This window comes from Pelodiscus sinensis, chromosome 18 (assembly GCF_052426305.1).
Source record: "Pelodiscus sinensis isolate ZL-2025 chromosome 18, ASM5242630v1, whole genome shotgun sequence".
Lineage (NCBI taxonomy): Eukaryota > Metazoa > Chordata > Testudines > Trionychidae > Pelodiscus > Pelodiscus sinensis.
The window spans coordinates 34,934,396-34,951,648 of NC_143069.1; the positions used below are offsets into that span (position 1 = coordinate 34,934,396).

Below are 17,253 nucleotides of genomic sequence, written 5' to 3' on the forward strand. Positions count from 1 at the left end.
GGTGCTATTCGCTGACGCCCTGGGGCTGCCTTTAACCCGCCTGCGGCGTTACCAGCCCTGCCCGCCACCCTCGCCCGAGTCACCCCCCCGAGGTGCTGCCCCCCAGCAGCCGGCTGCTGCCGTCCCCCTGCCTGGTGCCCCCGCTCGGGCGGGGCGAGCCGGAGCGGCTGGGGGAGGTGCTGGCGCCGGGCCCTGGAGCCGTGGCTTCTGCAGGGCCCCGTGCGGGTGCTGAACGTGGCCTACAGCAAGGCCGTGCACGTGCGGGCCAGCCGGGACCGCTGGCGCTCCTACCGCGGCACCCGCCCGCCACGTGCCAGGGCTCGCCCGACGGCCGGAGCGACCGCCCTGCCTTCAGCCTGCCCCTCCGCTGGGCCAGGAGGAGCAGCAGGCGGAGGAGGCAGCTCGGCTGGATTTCGTGATCCGGTACCAGACCGATAGCCAGGGCACGACCCCAGCGTGGTGGGCACGCGCCAGGGCAGCTGGCCGGGAGCGCGCAGGCCGCCAGCCGAAGAGCTGCATGAGGCCGGGGAGGAGGTAAAATCCCACATTCCTCTATGTCCAAGGACCCCAAATCTTCCCACAGAATCCCCCTAAGAGAGCCCCCCGAGTGCCCCAAGCCCCATCATGTCTCTGAGCCCTTCAAGTCCCCCCATCTCCATGACTCAGAGCCCCCCAGAATCACCCAAGCCCCCAAGTCTCCCTGCCTCATGACCCCGAGTCCCCATGTCCTGTGAGCACCCCACTAATCACCCTGTGACGTGGATCATCCCGCCGTGACGCTGAGTCCCCAAATCACCTGATCCCGTGACTCTGAGCCCTGAGTCCCTCCCCTTTCTGGGGACCTGGGCCTGTGGCAAGGCAGCCCCGTCCCCGCTCTGAATTCCTCTGCCTTTGCCCTACCCTCCTGAGATGGTCCCGGCCCCCCAGGGCATAGAGTGGGGGGAGGGATGTCGTACGGCCCAGGGTATGGCTGTGGGTTCGTACTGTCGACAGAGGATCAGCAAGTGAGAGGGGAAAGGGTTAATGAGGGCAGGGAGGGGTAGCATTGTTGGTCTGTGCAAAGTAAGCGTGCAATCGTGCCACATCAGGTGCATGCGTTAGCACTAGCGCAAAGAAAGTGCAATGGTCCCAAACCAGCATTCACCCGGGTCCCTTGTGCACCACTTGCACTAGAGAACCGTGGGTGTGAAACACTCCCAAATCCCAGTTTGCCCAGCTCTGGCATGCGAATGTTAGCACTGGGGCCCAGTCAGTGTTCCAGGCTCCCAGATCACCATTTGCTCCTTTGCGCAGTCGTTTGCACCAGTGCAAAGAGCGTGCGTAATGCCCGCAATCCTGAATTCAGCCTGCTTCCTTGTGCAATTGTTGCAGAAGTGTAAAGTGACTGGGGAACATTCCTGAGTCAGAATTCAGCCTTGTGCTATCATTTGCACTAGTGAAAAATGTGTGTGAAACACTCCCAAATCCTCTCTCTTGCACAGGATGTGCAAAGCCAGCGAGCAAATCAGGTGTGTGCATTAGCACCGTGAAACCTTCCCCGGTCAGAACCCAGCCTGCTTCATTGTGTGTCCTAGCACTAGTGCACAGCAAGTGTGCAGTGCTCCCAGACCGGCTTCATGGCGCAGTCATGGTGAAGGATTTTCACGCCTGCTTTTCACTAATGTGTCCTGACAAGACTGACCCCCACTGTGCAAATCTGCCTGGCTTCGTAGGAGCCAGAGCTGCCTCCTGGCCGGGTCTTGGCCCGTGCCATTAACTCCAGCGCCCGAGGCAGGGTGAGGGAGACAGTCCAGGTGGTGAACTCTCACGCTGGCGGGCCACTGGTGCGCAGTGCAAAACAAGCCGCAGGGGAAATGGAGGAGGCAGCGCAGCCAGTTACTTGTTCTGCCGAAGCCGAGCCCGAGGGCTGCGGCGGAGGCAAAATCACTTCAGCGGGTGTTTTCTCTGAAACTCGGGCAGAGGGCTCCAGAGCAGGCAGGAAGCAGAGTTCATTTCCAGCCAGACAAGTGGGGAGAGCGAGCGCTCTGCGGTCGGCTGCTTTGCTCAGAGACCTCATTTCAAGTGGGTAGATGGAGGGATAAAAGTGCTAAATACGCCCGCCCGCGCCCCCGAACCTCAGGCAGGGCTGGCCAGAGCCCAGTGTGACGGGGCCTGTTCTCGGCCGGGGTCTGGGGGTGCCCGCGCCCCCGAACCTCAGGCAGGGCTGGCCAGAGCCCAGTGTGACGGGGCCTGTTCTCGGCCGGGGTCTGGGGGGGCCCGCGCCCCCGAACCTCAGGCAGGGCTGGCCAGAGCCCAGTGTGACGGGGCCTGTTCTCGGCCGGGGTCTGGGGGGGCCCGCGCCCCCGAACCTCAGGCAGGGCGGGCCAGAGCCCAGTGTGACGGGGCCTGTTCTCAGCCGGGGTCTGGGGGTGCCCACACCCCCGAACCTCAGGCAGGGCGGGCCAGAGCCCAGTGTGACGGGGCCTGTTCTCAGCCGGGGTCTGGGCCCGCCCGCGTCCCCGAACCTCAGGCAGGTCTGGCCAGAGCCCAGTGTGACGGGGCCTGTTCTCGGCCGGGGTCTGGGGGGGCCCACACCCCCGAACCTCAGGCAGGGCTGGCCAGAGCCCAGTGTGACGGGGCCTGTTCTCAGCCGGGGTCTGGACCCGCCCGCGCCCCCGAACCTCAGGCAGGTCTGGCCAGAGCCCAGTGTGACGGGGCCTGTTCTCAGCCGGGGTCTGGGGGCGCCCACACCCCCGAACCTCAGGCAGGTCTGGCCAGAGCCCAGTGTGACGGGGCCTGTTCTCAGCCGGGGTCTGGGGGTGCCCGCGCCCCCGAACCTCAGGCAGGGCTGGCCAGAGCCCAGTGTGACGGGGCCTGTTCTCGGCCGGGGTCTGGGGGTGCCCACACCCCCGAACCTCAGGCAGGGCTGGCCAGAGCCCAGTGTGACGGGGCCTGTTCTCAGCCGGGGTCTGGGGGTGCCCACACCCCCGAACCTCAGGCAGGGCTGGCCAGAGCCCAGTGTGACGGGGCCTGTTCTCGGCCGGGGTCTGGGGGTGCCCACACCCCCGAACCTCAGGCAGGGCTGGCCAGAGCCCAGTGTGACGGGGCCTGTTCTCAGCCGGGGTCTGGGGGTGCCCGCGCCCCCGAACCTCAGGCAGGGCTGGCCAGAGCCCAGTGTGACGGGGCCTGTTCTCGGCCGGGGTCTGGGGGTGCCCGCGCCCCCGAACCTCAGGCAGGGCTGGCCAGAGCCCAGTGTGACGGGGCCTGTTCTCAGCCGGGGTCTGGGGGCGCCCACACCCCCGAACCTCAGGCAGGTCTGGCCAGAGCCCAGTGTGACGGGGCCTGTTCTCGGCCGGGGTCTGGGGGTGCCCGCGCCCCCGAACCTCAGGCAGGGCTGGCCAGAGCCCAGTGTGACGGGGCCTGTTCTCGGCCGGGCTCTGGGGGGGCCCGCGCCCCCGAACCTCAGGCAGGTCTGGCCAGAGCCCAGTGTGACGGGGCCTGTTCTCAGCCGGGGTCTGGGGGTGCCCGCGCCCCCGAACCTCAGGCAGGGCTGGCCAGAGCCCAGTGTGACGGGGCCTGTTCTCGGCCGGGGTCTGGACCCGCCCACACCCCCGAACCTCAGGCAGGGCTGGCCAGAGCCCAGTGTGACGGGGCCTGTTCTCGGCCGGGGTCTGGGGGGGCCCGCGCCCCCGAACCTCAGGCAGGGCTGGCCAGAGCCCAGTGTGACGGGGCCTGTTCTCGGCCGGGGTCTGGGGGGGCCCGCGCCCCCGAACCTCAGGCAGGGCTGGCCAGAGCCCAGTGTGACGGGGCCTGTTCTCGGCCGGGGTCTGGGGGGGCCCGCGCCCCCGAACCTCAGGCAGGTCTGGCCAGAGCCCAGTGTGACGGGGCCTGTTCTCGGCCGGGGTCTGGGGGGGCCCACACCCCCGAACCTCAGGCAGGGCTGGCCAGAGCCCAGTGTGACGGGGCCTGTTCTCAGCCGGGGTCTGGGGGGGCCCGCGCCCCCGAACCTCAGGCAGGGCGGGCCAGAGCCCAGTGTGACGGGGCCTGTTCTCAGCCGGGGTCTGGGGGTGCCCACACCCCCGAACCTCAGGCAGGGCTGGCCAGAGCCCAGTGTGACGGGGCCTGTTCTCAGCCGGGGTCTGGGCCCGCCCGCGCCCCCGAACCTCAGGCAGGTCTGGCCAGAGCCCAGTGTGACGGGGCCTGTTCTCGGCCGGGGTCTGGGGGTGCCCGCGCCCCCGAACCTCAGGCAGGGCTGGCCAGAGCCCAGTGTGACGGGGCCTGTTCTCGGCCGGGGTCTGGGGGGGCCCGCGCCCCCGAACCTCAGGCAGGTCTGGCCAGAGCCCAGTGTGACGGGGCCTGTTCTCAGCCGGGGTCTGGGGGTGCCCGCGCCCCCGAACCTCAGGCAGGTCTGGCCAGAGCCCAGTGTGACGGGGCCTGTTCTCGGCCGGGGTCTGGGGGTGCCCACACCCCCGAACCTCAGGCAGGGCTGGCCAGAGCCCAGTGTGACGGGGCCTGTTCTCGGCCGGGGTCTGGGGGTGCCCACACCCCCGAACCTCAGGCAGGGCTGGCCAGAGCCCAGTGTGACGGGGCCTGTTCTCGGCCGGGGTCTGGGGGTACCCACACCCCCGAACCTCAGGCAGGGCTGGCCAGAGCCCAGTGTGACGGGGCCTGTTCTCGGCCGGGGTCTGGGGGTGCCCGCGCCCCCGAACCTCAGGCAGGTCTGGCCAGAGCCCAGTGTGACGGGGCCTGTTCTCAGCCGGGGTCTGGGGGCGCCCGCGCCCCCGAACCTCAGGCAGGTCTGGCCAGAGCCCAGTGTGACGGGGCCTGTTCTCGGCCGGGGTCTGGGGGGGCCCGCGCCCCCGAACCTCAGGCAGGGCTGGCCAGAGCCCAGTGTGACGGGGCCTGTTCTCGGCCGGGGTCTGGGGGGGCCCGCGCCCCCGAACCTCAGGCAGGGCTGGCCAGAGCCCAGTGTGACGGGGCCTGTTCTCGGCCGGGGTCTGGGGGGGCCCGCGCCCCCGAACCTCAGGCAGGTCTGGCCAGAGCCCAGTGTGACGGGGCCTGTTCTCGGCCGGGGTCTGGGGGGGCCCGCGCCCCCGAACCTCAGGCAGGGCTGGCCAGAGCCCAGTGTGACGGGGCCTGTTCTCGGCCGGGGTCTGGACCCGCCCGCGCCCCCGAACCTCAGGCAGGTCTGGCCAGAGCCCAGTGTGACGGGGCCTGTTCTCAGCCGGGGTCTGGGGGGGCCCACACCCCCGAACCTCAGGCAGGTCTGGCCAGAGCCCAGTGTGACGGGGCCTGTTCTCAGCCGGGGTCTGGGGGTGCCCGCGCCCCCGAACCTCAGGCAGGTCTGGCCAGAGCCCAGTGTGACGGGGCCTGTTCTCAGCCGGGGTCTGGGGGTGCCCGCGCCCCCGAACCTCAGGCAGGGCTGGCCAGAGCCCAGTGAGACGGGGCCTGTTCTCAGCCGGGGTCTGGGGGGGCCCACACCCCCGAACCTCAGGCAGGTCTGGCCAGAGCCCAGTGTGACGGGGCCTGTTCTCAGCCGGGGTCTGGGGGGGCCCGCGCCCCCGAACCTCAGGCAGGTCTGGCCAGAGCCCAGTGTGACGGGGCCTGTTCTCAGCCGGGGTCTGGGGGGGCCCGCGCCCCCGAACCTCAGGCAGGGCTGGCCAGAGCCCAGTGTGACGGGGCCTGTTCTCAGCCGGGGTCTGGGGGGGCCCGCGCCCCCGAACCTCAGGCAGGGCTGGCCAGAGCCCAGTGTGACGGGGCCTGTTCTCAGCCGGGGTCTGGGCCCGCCCGCGCCCCCGAACCTCAGGCAGGTCTGGCCAGAGCCCAGTGTGACGGGGCCTGTTCTCGGCCGGGGTCTGGGGGGGCCCACACCCCCGAACCTCAGGCAGGGCTGGCCAGAGCCCAGTGTGACGGGGCCTGTTCTCAGCCGGGGTCTGGGGGTGCCCACACCCCCGAACCTCAGGCAGGTCTGGCCAGAGCCCAGTGTGACGGGGCCTGTTCTCAGCCGGGGTCTGGGGGTGCCCGCGCCCCCGAACCTCAGGCAGGTCTGGCCAGAGCCCAGTGTGACGGGGCCTGTTCTCGGCCGGGGTCTGGGGGTGCCCGCGCCCCCGAACCTCAGGCAGGGCTGGCCAGAGCCCAGTGTGACGGGGCCTGTTCTCGGCCGGGGTCTGGGGGTGCCCGCGCCCCCGAACCTCAGGCAGGGCTGGCCAGAGCCCAGTGTGACGGGGCCTGTTCTCGGCCGGGGTCTGGGGGTGCCCACACCCCCGAACCTCAGGCAGGGCTGGCCAGAGCCCAGTGTGACGGGGCCTGTTCTCAGCCGGGGTCTGGGGGTGCCCACACCCCCGAACCTCAGGCAGGGCTGGCCAGAGCCCAGTGTGACGGGGCCTGTTCTCGGCCGGGGTCTGGGGGTGCCCGCGCCCCCGAACCTCAGGCAGGTCTGGCCAGAGCCCAGTGTGACGGGGCCTGTTCTCAGCCGGGGTCTGGGGGCGCCCACACCCCCGAACCTCAGGCAGGTCTGGCCAGAGCCCAGTGTGACGGGGCCTGTTCTCAGCCGGGGTCTGGGGGTGCCCACACCCCCGAACCTCAGGCAGGGCTGGCCAGAGCCCAGTGTGACGGGGCCTGTTCTCGGCCGGGGTCTGGGGGCGCCCGCGCCCCCGAACCTCAGGCAGGGCTGGCCAGAGCCCAGTGTGACGGGGCCTGTTCTCGGCCGGGGTCTGGGGGCGCCCGCGCCCCCGAACCTCAGGCAGGGCTGTCCAGAGCCCAGTGTGACGGGGCCTGTTCTCGGCCGGGGTCTGGGCCCGCCCGCGCCCCCGAACCTCAGGCAGGTCTGGCCAGAGCCCAGTGTGACGGGGCCTGTTCTCGGCCGGGGTCTGGGGGGGCCCGCGCCCCCGAACCTCAGGCAGGGCTGGCCAGAGCCCAGTGTGACGGGGCCTGTTCTCGGCCGGGGTCTGGGGGGGCCCGCGCCCCCGAACCTCAGGCAGGGCTGGCCAGAGCCCAGTGTGACGGGGCCTGTTCTCGGCCGGGGTCTGGGGGGGCCCGCGCCCCCGAACCTCAGGCAGGTCTGGCCAGAGCCCAGTGTGACGGGGCCTGTTCTCGGCCGGGGTCTGGGGGGGCCCGCGCCCCCGAACCTCAGGCAGGTCTGGCCAGAGCCCAGTGTGACGGGGCCTGTTCTCAGCCGGGGTCTGGGGGCGCCTGCTGTCCCAGTGTGTCGGGGGCCCCCGCCCTGCGCCCCACCCACAGCCAGCGGGGACTCTCCGCCGGCAGACTCCTTAAGTCTGGGAGGGGAGTGGGGCCTAGTGGTCAGACAGCGGTCAGCCAGGAGCCCGGTGTGATGACGCGTTGGGGTCCCCCGTCTCCTGCACCCCGAAATGGCACGAACAGACTCCCCCAGCCGGTAGAATGGAGGGAGTTTATCGCTTCTCCAGGATACAGCACAGCACAGATGTAATCTGGTTACAGGAACTGGGGCTAAGAGCAAAATGCAGGACAATGTAGCACTTTAAAGACTAACAAGATGGTTTATTAGGTGATGAGCTTTCGTGGGCCAGACCCACTTCCTCAGATCAGATAGTGGAAGAAAGTAGTCACAGCCATATATACCAAAGGATACAATTAAAAATAAAATGAACAAATATGATGTCTGTCTGTATCTGTGCGAGTTTCTTCATATGGTTGATGGATTTCCATTCCAAACGGCTAAATGTAGTGCCTTGCATGTAGAATAGTGGTAGAGATGGAGCCGTGTTAGTCTGGGGTAGCTGAAGCAAAATGCAGGACAATGTAGCACTTTAAAGACTAACAAGATGGTTTATTAGATGATGAGCTTTAGTGGGCCAGACCCACTTCCTCAGATCAAATAGTGGAAGAAAGTAGTCACAGCCATAGATACCAAAGGATACAATTAAAAAAAAAATGACCTCAGTGTCCCCCTTGAGATGGGGGATCCCAGCCCCCTCCCCAGCTCCTTCTCCCCTGCCTTCCAGCCAGGAACTAACCACCTCTCCTCCAGCCCTGCCCCCAGCCAGGGCAGCATCCACCTTCCTTTGTCCCTCTCCCTGGGGGGTGGCTGGTCAGACAGGTTGACACCCCCTTTGCATAATGACTCATCCTGTTTTGCTGGGTCGTGGTACCCACGGCAGCCAGTGGGGTTCCCCCAGAGCCAGCAGCATAGAAACCAGCCAGGTACCCCCACTACGTCACAGCCGGCCCCTGGGTCCCTCCTTGAGTCTGGGAGGGGAGTGGGGCCTAGTGGTCAGACAGCGGTCAGCCGGGAGCCTGGCCCCTGGCCCCAAGCCCAGGCTCAGGGGGTATGTCTACACTACAAAGTTAGTTCGAACTAACTTTCATAGGCGCTACACTAGCGCTCCGCTAGTTCAACTTTGAATCGAACTAGCGGAGCGCTTAGTTCGAACTAGGAAAACCTCATTTTACGAGGACTAAGCCTAGTTCGAACTAGCTAGTTCCAATTAAGGGGTGTGTAGCCCCTTAATTCGAACTGGTGGGAGGCTAGCCCTCCCCAGCTTTCCCTGGTGGCCACTCTGGCCAACACCAGGGAAACTCTATGCCCCCTTCCCGGCCCCGGACCCCTTAAAGGGGTACGGGCTGGCTACGGTGCCCGTGCCAGGTGCAAGCCTGCCAGCACCCAGCCAGCAGACCCTGCACCTGGCACGGCACAGAGCCACCCACCCGATGCCCCCCAGCCCTCAGCCTCTTCCCGGGACCAGGCTGGCGGCTCCCGGGAGCTTGCCCTGGACCGCAAGAGGCGGGCACCCGCCTGGGCTAGTGCAGACATCGTGGACCTCGTCCACGACCTCCGCAGTAGGCACAGGAAAGTGGCCGTCTAGGGCAGGAGAGCTGCCAGCCTGGCCACCCACGAGCAGGTTTGCATGAAAATCAAGGGGGTCCACTGAGACCCCCGACCCTGAGCCCTGAGCTTACAATGGCCGTCCTGGGTCAGACCAAAGGTCCATCTAGCCCAGTAGCCTGTCTGCCGACAGCGGCCAACCTTAGGGACCCTGGAGGGGATGGACCGAAGACAGTGACCAAGCCATTTGTCTCGTGCCATCCCTCTCCAGCCTTCCACAAACTTTGGGCAGGGACACCATTCCTACCCCCTGGCTAATACCACTCCATGGACCCAACCTCCATGACTTGATCTCACTTCCCTTTAAACTCTGTTCTAGTTGTAGCCTTCACAGCCTCCTGCAGCAAGGAGTTCCACAGGTTAACTATTTGCTTTGTGAAGAACAACTTTCTGTTACTAGTTTGAAGCCTGCTACCCATTCCTTTCCTTTGGTGTCCTCTAGTCCTTCTTTATGGGAACTAATGAAGAACTTTTCTGAATGCACCCTCTCCACCCAACCCCTTATTTTAGAGACCTCTATCCTGTCCCCCTCCATCTCCTCTTTTCTAAGCTGAACAGTCCCAGTCTCTGTAGCCTCTCTTCATCTGGGACCTGTTCCCAACCCCTGATCATGTTAGTTGACCTCCCCTCTCCCAGCCTTTCCCTTCCCCTCTCCCACCTCCTTTTCCCAGTCTCCCCCAGTTTTGTTCAATAAAGACAGAGTCAATGTTGGAAGACACGTTATCTTTATTTTGTACATCAATAAGAAGGGGGGCTAGGGAAGGAGGTGAGGGAGGAATGGGGTACGAGCCCCCGATGGGGAGGACTGGGCTGGCTCTGCGGGCTTCTGGGGGTGGAAGCTCTCCTGCAGCCCCCCGAATTGCCCCCTCTCCCCAGATGGCAGCCTGCGGCAAGTGCAGCCGGGCTGATGGCCGAGTGGTGTGATGTGCCGAGTGTGGGCACTCAGGGCACTCCAAGCCAGGACTGGTTTTAAAGCGGGGATCCCTGAGAACTGTCTGTCCGGGGTGGGGGTCGGGACCCTTTAAGCACAGCCCTCGGCTAGCCTGAGACAGCATCTCCACGCTCTAAGTCCTCCTCTGATGCCCGGCCGGCACTGCTTCCGGCCATCCTTAAGCCCTGTTCAGGGTCCACTTAATGTGGACTTGCTAGTTCGAATTAGCAAAACGCTAATTCGAACTAGTTTTTAGTTCTAGACGCGTTAGTTCAAATTAGCTTAGTTCGAATTAACGTTGTAGTGTAGACATACCCAGGGAGTGGGGCCTAGTGGTCAGACAGCGGTCAGCCGGGAGCCTGGCCCCTGGCCCCAAGCCCAGGCTCAGGGAGTGGGGCCCAGTGGTCAGACAGCGGTCAGCCGGGAGCCGGGCCCCTGGCCCCAAGCCCAGGCTCAGGGAGTGGGGCCTAGTGGTCAGACAGCGGTCAGCTGGGAGCCTGGCCCCTGGCCCCAAGCCCAGGCTCAGGGAGTGGGGCCTAGTGGTCAGACAGCGGTCAGCCGGGAGCCTGGCCCTTGGCCCCAAGCCCAGGCTCAGGGAGCGGGGCCTAGTGGTCAGACAGCGGTCAGCCGGGAGCCTGGCCCCTGGCCCCAAGCCCAGGCTCAGGGAGCGGGGCCTAGTGGTCAGACAGCGGTCAGCCGGGAGCTGGGCCCCTGGCCCCAAGCCCAGGCTCAGGGAGTGGGGCCTAGTGGTCAGACAGCGGTCAGCCGGGAGCCTGGCCCCTGGCCCCAAGCCCAGGCTCAGGGAGTGGGGCCTAGTGGTCAGACAGCGGTCAGCCGGGAGCCTGGCCCCTGGCCCCAAGCCCAGGCTCAGGGAGTGGGGCCCAGTGGTCAGACAGCGGTCAGCCGGGAGCCTGGCCCCTGGCCCCAAGCCCAGGCTCAGGGAGTGGGGCCTAGTGGTCAGACAGCGGTCAGCCGGGAGCCTGGCCCCTGGCCCCAAGCCCAGGCTCAGGGAGCGGGGCCTAGTGGTCAGACAGCGGTCAGCCGGGAGCCTGGCCCCTGGCCCCAAGCCCAGGCTCAGGGAGTGGGGCCTAGTGGTCAGACAGCGGTCAGCCGGGAGCCTGGCCCCTGGCCCCAAGCCCAGGCTCAGGGAGTGGGGCCTAGTGGTCAGACAGAGGTCAGCCGGGAGCCTGGCCCCTGGCCCCAAGCCCAGGCTCAGGGAGTGGGGCCTAGTGGTCAGACAGAGGTCAGCCGGGAGCCTGGCCCCTGGCCCCAAGCCCAGGCTCAGGGAGTGGGGCCTAGTGGTCAGACAGCGGTCAGCTGGGAGCCTGGCCCCTGGCCCCAAGCCCAGGCTCAGGGAGCGGGGCCCAGTGGTCAGACAGCGGTCAGCCGGGAGCCTGGCCCCTGGCCCCAAGCCCAGGCTCAGGGAGTGGGGCCTAGTGGTCAGACAGCGGTCAGCCGGGAGCCGGGCCCCTGGCCCCAAGCCCAGGCTCAGGGAGTGGGGCCTAGTGGTCAGACAGCGGTCAGCCGGGAGCCTGGCCCCTGGCCCCAAGCCCAGGCTCAGGGAGTGGGGCCTAGTGGTCAGACAGCGGTCAGCCGGGAGCCTGGCCCCTGGCCCCAAGCCCAGGCTCAGGGAGTGGGGCCCAGTGGTCAGACAGCGGTCAGCCGGGAGCCTGGCCCCTGGCCCCAAGCCCAGGCTCAGGGAGTGGGGCCTAGTGGTCAGACAGCGGTCAGCCGGGAGCCTGGCCCCTGGCCCCAAGCCCAGGCTCAGGGAGCGGGGCCTAGTGGTCAGACAGCGGTCAGCTGGGAGCCTGGCCCCTGGCCCCAAGCCCAGGCTCAGGGAGTGGGGCCCAGTGGTCAGACAGCGGTCAGCCGGGAGCCGGGCCCCTGGCCCCAAGCCCAGGCTCAGGGAGTGGGGCCCAGTGGTCAGACAGCGGTCAGCCGGGAGCCGGGCCCCTGGCCCCAAGCCCAGGCTCAGGGAGCGGGGTCTAGTGGTCAGACAGAGGTCAGCCGGGAGCCTGGCCCCTGGCCCCAAGCCCAGGCTCAGGGAGTGGGGCCTAGTGGTCAGACAGCGGTCAGCCGGGAGCCTGGCCCCTGGCCCCAAGCCCAGGCTCAGGGAGCGGGGTCTAGTGGTCAGACAGAGGTCAGCCGGGAGCCTGGCCCCTGGCCCCAAGCCCAGGCTCAGGGAGTGGGGCCTAGTGGTCAGACAGCGGTCAGCCGGGAGCCTGGCCCCTGGCCCCAAGCCCAGGCTCAGGGAGTGGGGCCTAGTGGTCAGACAGCGGTCAGCCGGGAGCCTGGCCCCTGGCCCCAAGCCCAGGCTCAGGGAGCGGGGCCTAGTGGTCAGACAGCGGTCAGCCGGGAGCCTGGCCCCTGGCCCCAAGCCCAGGCTCAGGGAGCGGGGCCTAGTGGTCAGACAGCGGTCAGCCGGGAGCCTGGCCCCTGGCCCCAAGCCCAGGCTCAGGGAGTGGGGCCCAGTGGTCAGACGGCGGTCAGCCGGGAGCCTGGCCCCTGGCCCCAAGCCCAGGCTCAGGGAGCGGGGCCTAGTGGTCAGACGGCGGTCAGCCGGGAGCCTGGCCCCTGGCCCCAAGCCCAGGCTCAGGGAGCGGGGCCTAGTGGTCAGACAGCGGTCAGCCGGGAGCCTGGCCCCTGGCCCCAAGCCCAGGCTCAGGGAGTGGGGCCTAGTGGTCAGACAGCGGTCAGCCGGGAGCCTGGCCCCTGGCCCCAAGCCCAGGCTCAGGGAGTGGGGCCTAGTGGTCAGACGGCGGTCAGCCGGGAGCCTGGCCCCTGGCCCCAAGCCCAGGCTCAGGGAGTGGGGCCTAGTGGTCAGACGGCGGTCAGCCGGGAGCCTGGCCCCTGGCCCCAAGCCCAGGCTCAGGGAGTGGGGCCTAGTGGTCAGACGGCGGTCAGCCGGGAGCCTGGCCCCTGGCCCCAAGCCCAGGCTCAGGGAGTGGGGCCTAGTGGTCAGACGGCGGTCAGCCGGGAGCCTGGCCCCTGGCCCCAAGCCCAGGCTCAGGGAGCGGGGCCTAGTGGTCAGACGGCGGTCAGCCGGGAGCCTGGCCCCTGGCCCCAAGCCCAGGCTCAGGGAGTGGGGCCTAGTGGTCAGACGGCGGTCACCCGGGAGCCTGGCCCCTGGCCCCAAGCCCAGGCTCAGGGAGTGGGGCCTAGTGGTCAGACAGCGGTCAGCCGGGAGCCTGGCCCCTGGCCCCAAGCCCAGGCTCAGGGAGCGGGGCCTAGTGGTCAGACAGCGGTCAGCCGGGAGCCTGGCCCCTGGCCCCAAGCCCAGGCTCAGGGAGCGGGGCCCAGTGGTCAGACAGCGGTCAGCCGGGAGCCTGGCCCCTGGCCCCAAGCCCAGGCTCAGGGAGTGGGGCTCAGTGGTCAGACAGCGGTCAGCCGGGAGCCTGGCCCCTGGCCCCAAGCCCAGGCTCAGGGAGTGGGGCCTAGTGGTCAGACAGCGGTCAGCCGGGAGCCTGGCCCCTGGCCCCAAGCCCAGGCTCAGGGAGTGGGGCCTAGTGGTCAGACAGCGGTCAGCCGGGAGCCTGGCCCCTGGCCCCAAGCCCAGGCTCAGGGAGTGGGGCCTAGTGGTCAGACAGCGGTCAGCCGGGAGCCTGGCCCCTGGCCCCAAGCCCAGGCTCAGGGAGTGGGGCCTAGTGGTCAGACAGCGGTCAGCCGGGAGCCTGGCCCCTGGCCCCAAGCCCAGGCTCAGGGAGTGGGGCCTAGTGGTCAGACGGCGGTCAGCCGGGAGCCTGGCCCCTGGCCCCAAGCCCAGGCTCAGGGAGTGGGGCCTAGTGGTCAGACAGCGGTCAGCCGGGAGCCTGGCCCCTGGCCCCAAGCCCAGGCTCAGGGAGTGGGGCCTAGTGGTCAGACAGCGGTCAGCCGGGAGCCTGGCCCCTGGCCCCAAGCCCAGGCTCAGGGAGTGGGGCCTAGTGGTCAGACGGCGGTCAGCCGGGAGCCGGGCCCCTGGCCCCAAGCCCAGGCTCAGGGAGTGGGGCCTAGTGGTCAGACGGCGGTCAGCCGGGAGCCTGGCCCCTGGCCCCAAGCCCAGGCTCAGGGAGCGGGGCCTAGTGGTCAGACGGCGGTCAGCCGGGAGCCGGGCCCCTGGCCCCAAGCCCAGGCTCAGGGAGTGGGGCCTAGTGGTCAGACGGCGGTCAGCCGGGAGCCTGGCCCCTGGCCCCAAGCCCAGGCTCAGGGAGTGGGGCCTAGTGGTCAGACGGCGGTTAGCCGGGAGCCGGGCCCCTGGCCCCAAGCCCAGGCTCAGGGAGTGGGGCCTAGTGGTCAGACGGCGGTCAGCCGGGAGCCTGGCCCCTGGCCCCAAGCCCAGGCTCAGGGAGTGGGGCCTAGTGGTCAGACGGCGGTCAGCCGGGAGCCTGGCCCCTGGCCCCAAGCCCAGGCTCAGGGAGTGGGGCCTAGTGGTCAGACGGCGGTCAGCCGGGAGCCTGGCCCCTGGCCCCAAGCCCAGGCTCAGGGAGTGGGGCCTAGTGGTCAGACGGCGGTCAGCCGGGAGCCTGGCCCCTGGCCCCAAGCCCAGGCTCAGGGAGTGGGGCCTAGTGGTCAGACGGCGGTCAGCCGGGAGCCTGGCCCCTGGTCCCAAGCCCAGGCTCAGGGAGTGGGGTCTAGTGGTCAGACAGCGGTCAGCCGGGAGCCTGGCCCCTGGCCCCAAACCCAGGCTCAGGGAGTGGGGCCTAGTGGTCAGACAGCGGTCAGCCGGGAGCCTGGCCCCTGGCCCCAAGCCCAGGCTCAGGGAGTGGGGCCTAGTGGTCAGACAGCGGTCAGCCGGGAGCCTGGCCCCTGGCCCCAAGCCCAGGCTCAGGGAGTGGGGCCCAGTGGTCAGACGGCGGTCAGCCGGGAGCCTGGGCCCTGGCCCCAAGCCCAGGCTCAGGGAGTGGGGCCTAGTGGTCAGACAGCGGTCAGCCGGGAGCCTGGCCCCTGGCCCCAAGCCCAGGCTCAGGGAGTGGGGCCCAGTGGTCAGACAGCGGTCAGCCGGGAGCCTGGCCCCTGGCCCCAAGCCCAGGCTCAGGGAGTGGGGTCTAGTGGTCAGACAGCGGTCAGCTGGGAGCCTGGCCCCTGGCCCCAAGCCCAGGCTCAGGGAGTGGGGCCTAGTGGTCAGACAGCGGTCAGCCGGGAGCCTGGCCCCTGGCCCCAAACCCAGGCTCAGGGAGGGGGCCCAGTGGTCAGACAGCGGTCAGCCGGGAGCCTGGCCCCTGGCCCCAAGCCCAGGCTCAGGGAGTGGGGCCTAGTGGTCAGACGGCGGTCAGCCGGGAGCCGGGCCCCTGGCCCCAAGCCCAGGCTCAGGGAGTGGGGCCTAGTGGTCAGACGGCGGTCAGCCGGGAGCCGGGCCCCTGGCCCCAAGCCCAGGCTCAGGGAGTGGGGCCTAGTGGTCAGACGGCGGTCAGCCGGGAGCCTGGCCCCTGGCCCCAAGCCCAGGCTCAGGGAGTGGGGCCTAGTGGTCAGACAGAGGTCAGCCGGGAGCCTGGCCCCTGGCCCCAAGCCCAGGCTCAGGGAGTGGGGCCTAGTGGTCAGACAGCGGTCAGCCGGGAGCCTGGCCCCTGGCCCCAAGCCCAGGCTCAGGGAGCGGGGCCTAGTGGTCAGACAGCGGTCAGCCGGGAGCCGGGCCCCAAGCCCAGGCTCAGGGAGTGGGGCCTAGTGGTCAGAGCGGCGCCTGCGTGCTCTCCTGGTAGGAAGGTTTCTCCGTTGCCTACCCACTGCACCAGGCACCGGTGCAAACTGGCCAGCTCCCCCCAGCCCTGCTGCCCCCACGTAGCCTGGGCCCCGCCCTGGTCTGTGGGGTGGCCGGGCCCAGGGCAGACGGCTTGGCTCTTTCTCTGCTCCCACCCCCTCGCGGCCCCACAAGGCAGGGCCTGGCTCCCCAGCACCAACCCCACCAGAAGGGGAACCAGGAGTCCGCCTGTGCCGTAGTGGGGGGGGGTCTGCTCTGTGACCCGGGGTCCCCTGCCCTGCGAGACTCCCACACGTGGACTGGCCCAGACCCCAGGGCCCAGCCTGGGCAGAGAACAAGGCTCCTCCCAGGGGGGAGACAGGGAGGGAGGGGGAGACAGACCCTGGCTGGGAACATGGAGGAAACAGACTGAGCTGGGGGGGCGATGGACCCTGCCCCGAGGGGTCTGAGGCGCCCTGGCCCTGACGCCCGTGACCACCTCACGTCTGTGCCGGGCTGCACCCGGAGGAGCAGTAACCGGCCGAGATCAGGGCCATGTCGGGCCGGGCTGCCCAGACCTGGACCCTAGACACATGAAGCCAAGGGAAACTGAGGCACAAAGCGAGTGTAGCCGAATTGGGCACAGGCGACAGAGCAGGGGAACTGCCCGGTACGGTGGGGCTGCATGGCTGGGTTCCCCCCGCGGCTCAGTGCTTACCCTGCCCCACAGGCCAGGCACAGCCCAGTGATGACGAGACAGCAAGTCCAGTGGGCAAAGAAGGTAGGTGCTGCGAGCTTCCCCCCAGCAGTGCCGCCGGACGGTCTGTCCCAGTGCTGCGAGCTTCCCCCCAGCAGTGCCGCCGGACGGTCTGTCCCAGTGCTGCGAGCTTCCCCCAGCAGTGCCGCCGGACGGTCTGTCCCAGTGCTGCGAGCTTCCCCCCAGCAGTGCCGCCGGACGGTCTGTCCCAGTGCTGCGAGCTTCCCCCCAGCAGTGCCGCCGGACGGTCTGTCCCAGTGCTGCGAGCTTCCCCCCAGCAGTGCCGCCGGACGGTCTGTCCCAGTGCTGTGAGCTTCCCCCCAGCAGTGCCGCCGGACGGTCTGTCCCAGTGCTGTGAGCTTCCCCTGCTCCGACCACTAGTCCCCGCTCCCTTCCCGGCTCTGGCCCCTGCTCCGACCACTAGTCCCCGCTCCCTTCCCGGCTCCGGCCCCTGCTCTGACCACTAGTCCCCGCTCCCTTCCCGGCTCCGGCCCCTGCTCCGACCACTAGTCCCCGCTCCCTTCCCGGCCCCTGCTCTGACCACTAGTCCCCGCTCCCTTCCCGGCCCCTGCTCTGACCACTAGTCCCCGCTCCCTTCCCGGCTCCGGCCCCTGCTCTGACCACTAGTCCCCGCTTCCTTCCCGGAGCCGGGCAGACCCCGCGGCCTGGCTCCGGCCCCTGCTCTGCCCCCCGTGTCCCCAGAGCCAGGAGTGAGCTCCCAGCCCCCCATCTGCTCTCCTGCCCCACCAGTCTCCCTCGCAGTGACCCATCGTCCCGCTTTGCTTCTCCATGAGGAGCTGGTGCTGCGGAGGAGGGTCAGTTCCTGCCCCCAGCTTGGTCGGTTGCAGCGCGAGGCCCCTGCCGAGGCAGCCTGGCCGCTTTCGGGCTACCAGCCCTCCCTGCTACGTGCCCGAGCCCAGCACGGCGGGGCAGGGCCAAGCAGCCACCCTGCCAGGCCCCGAGGACGCTGCGAGGCGCTCGGGGGGGATGAGGGGCAGCCCCTTGCCGTTCGACCCGCCCGCGTTCTGGTGACTCCGGGTGGGCTGCGCCACGCCGGGGCTTACAGACGGGCT

General features: G+C 68.8%; 1 protein-coding gene across 1 annotated transcript in view; it reads left to right on the plus strand.

The window, feature by feature from the left end:
• The first annotated feature begins 513 nt into the window (after positions 1 to 513).
• The window catches only part of GPR173 (G protein-coupled receptor 173), a 28,394-nt gene continuing 11,654 nt past the window's right edge, over positions 514 to 17,253 (plus strand). The window contains exon 1 of the mRNA XM_089770234.1: positions 514 to 534. The gene's annotated coding sequence lies outside the window, so the exon portion shown is untranslated. The remainder of the gene's footprint in view (positions 535 to 17,253) is intronic.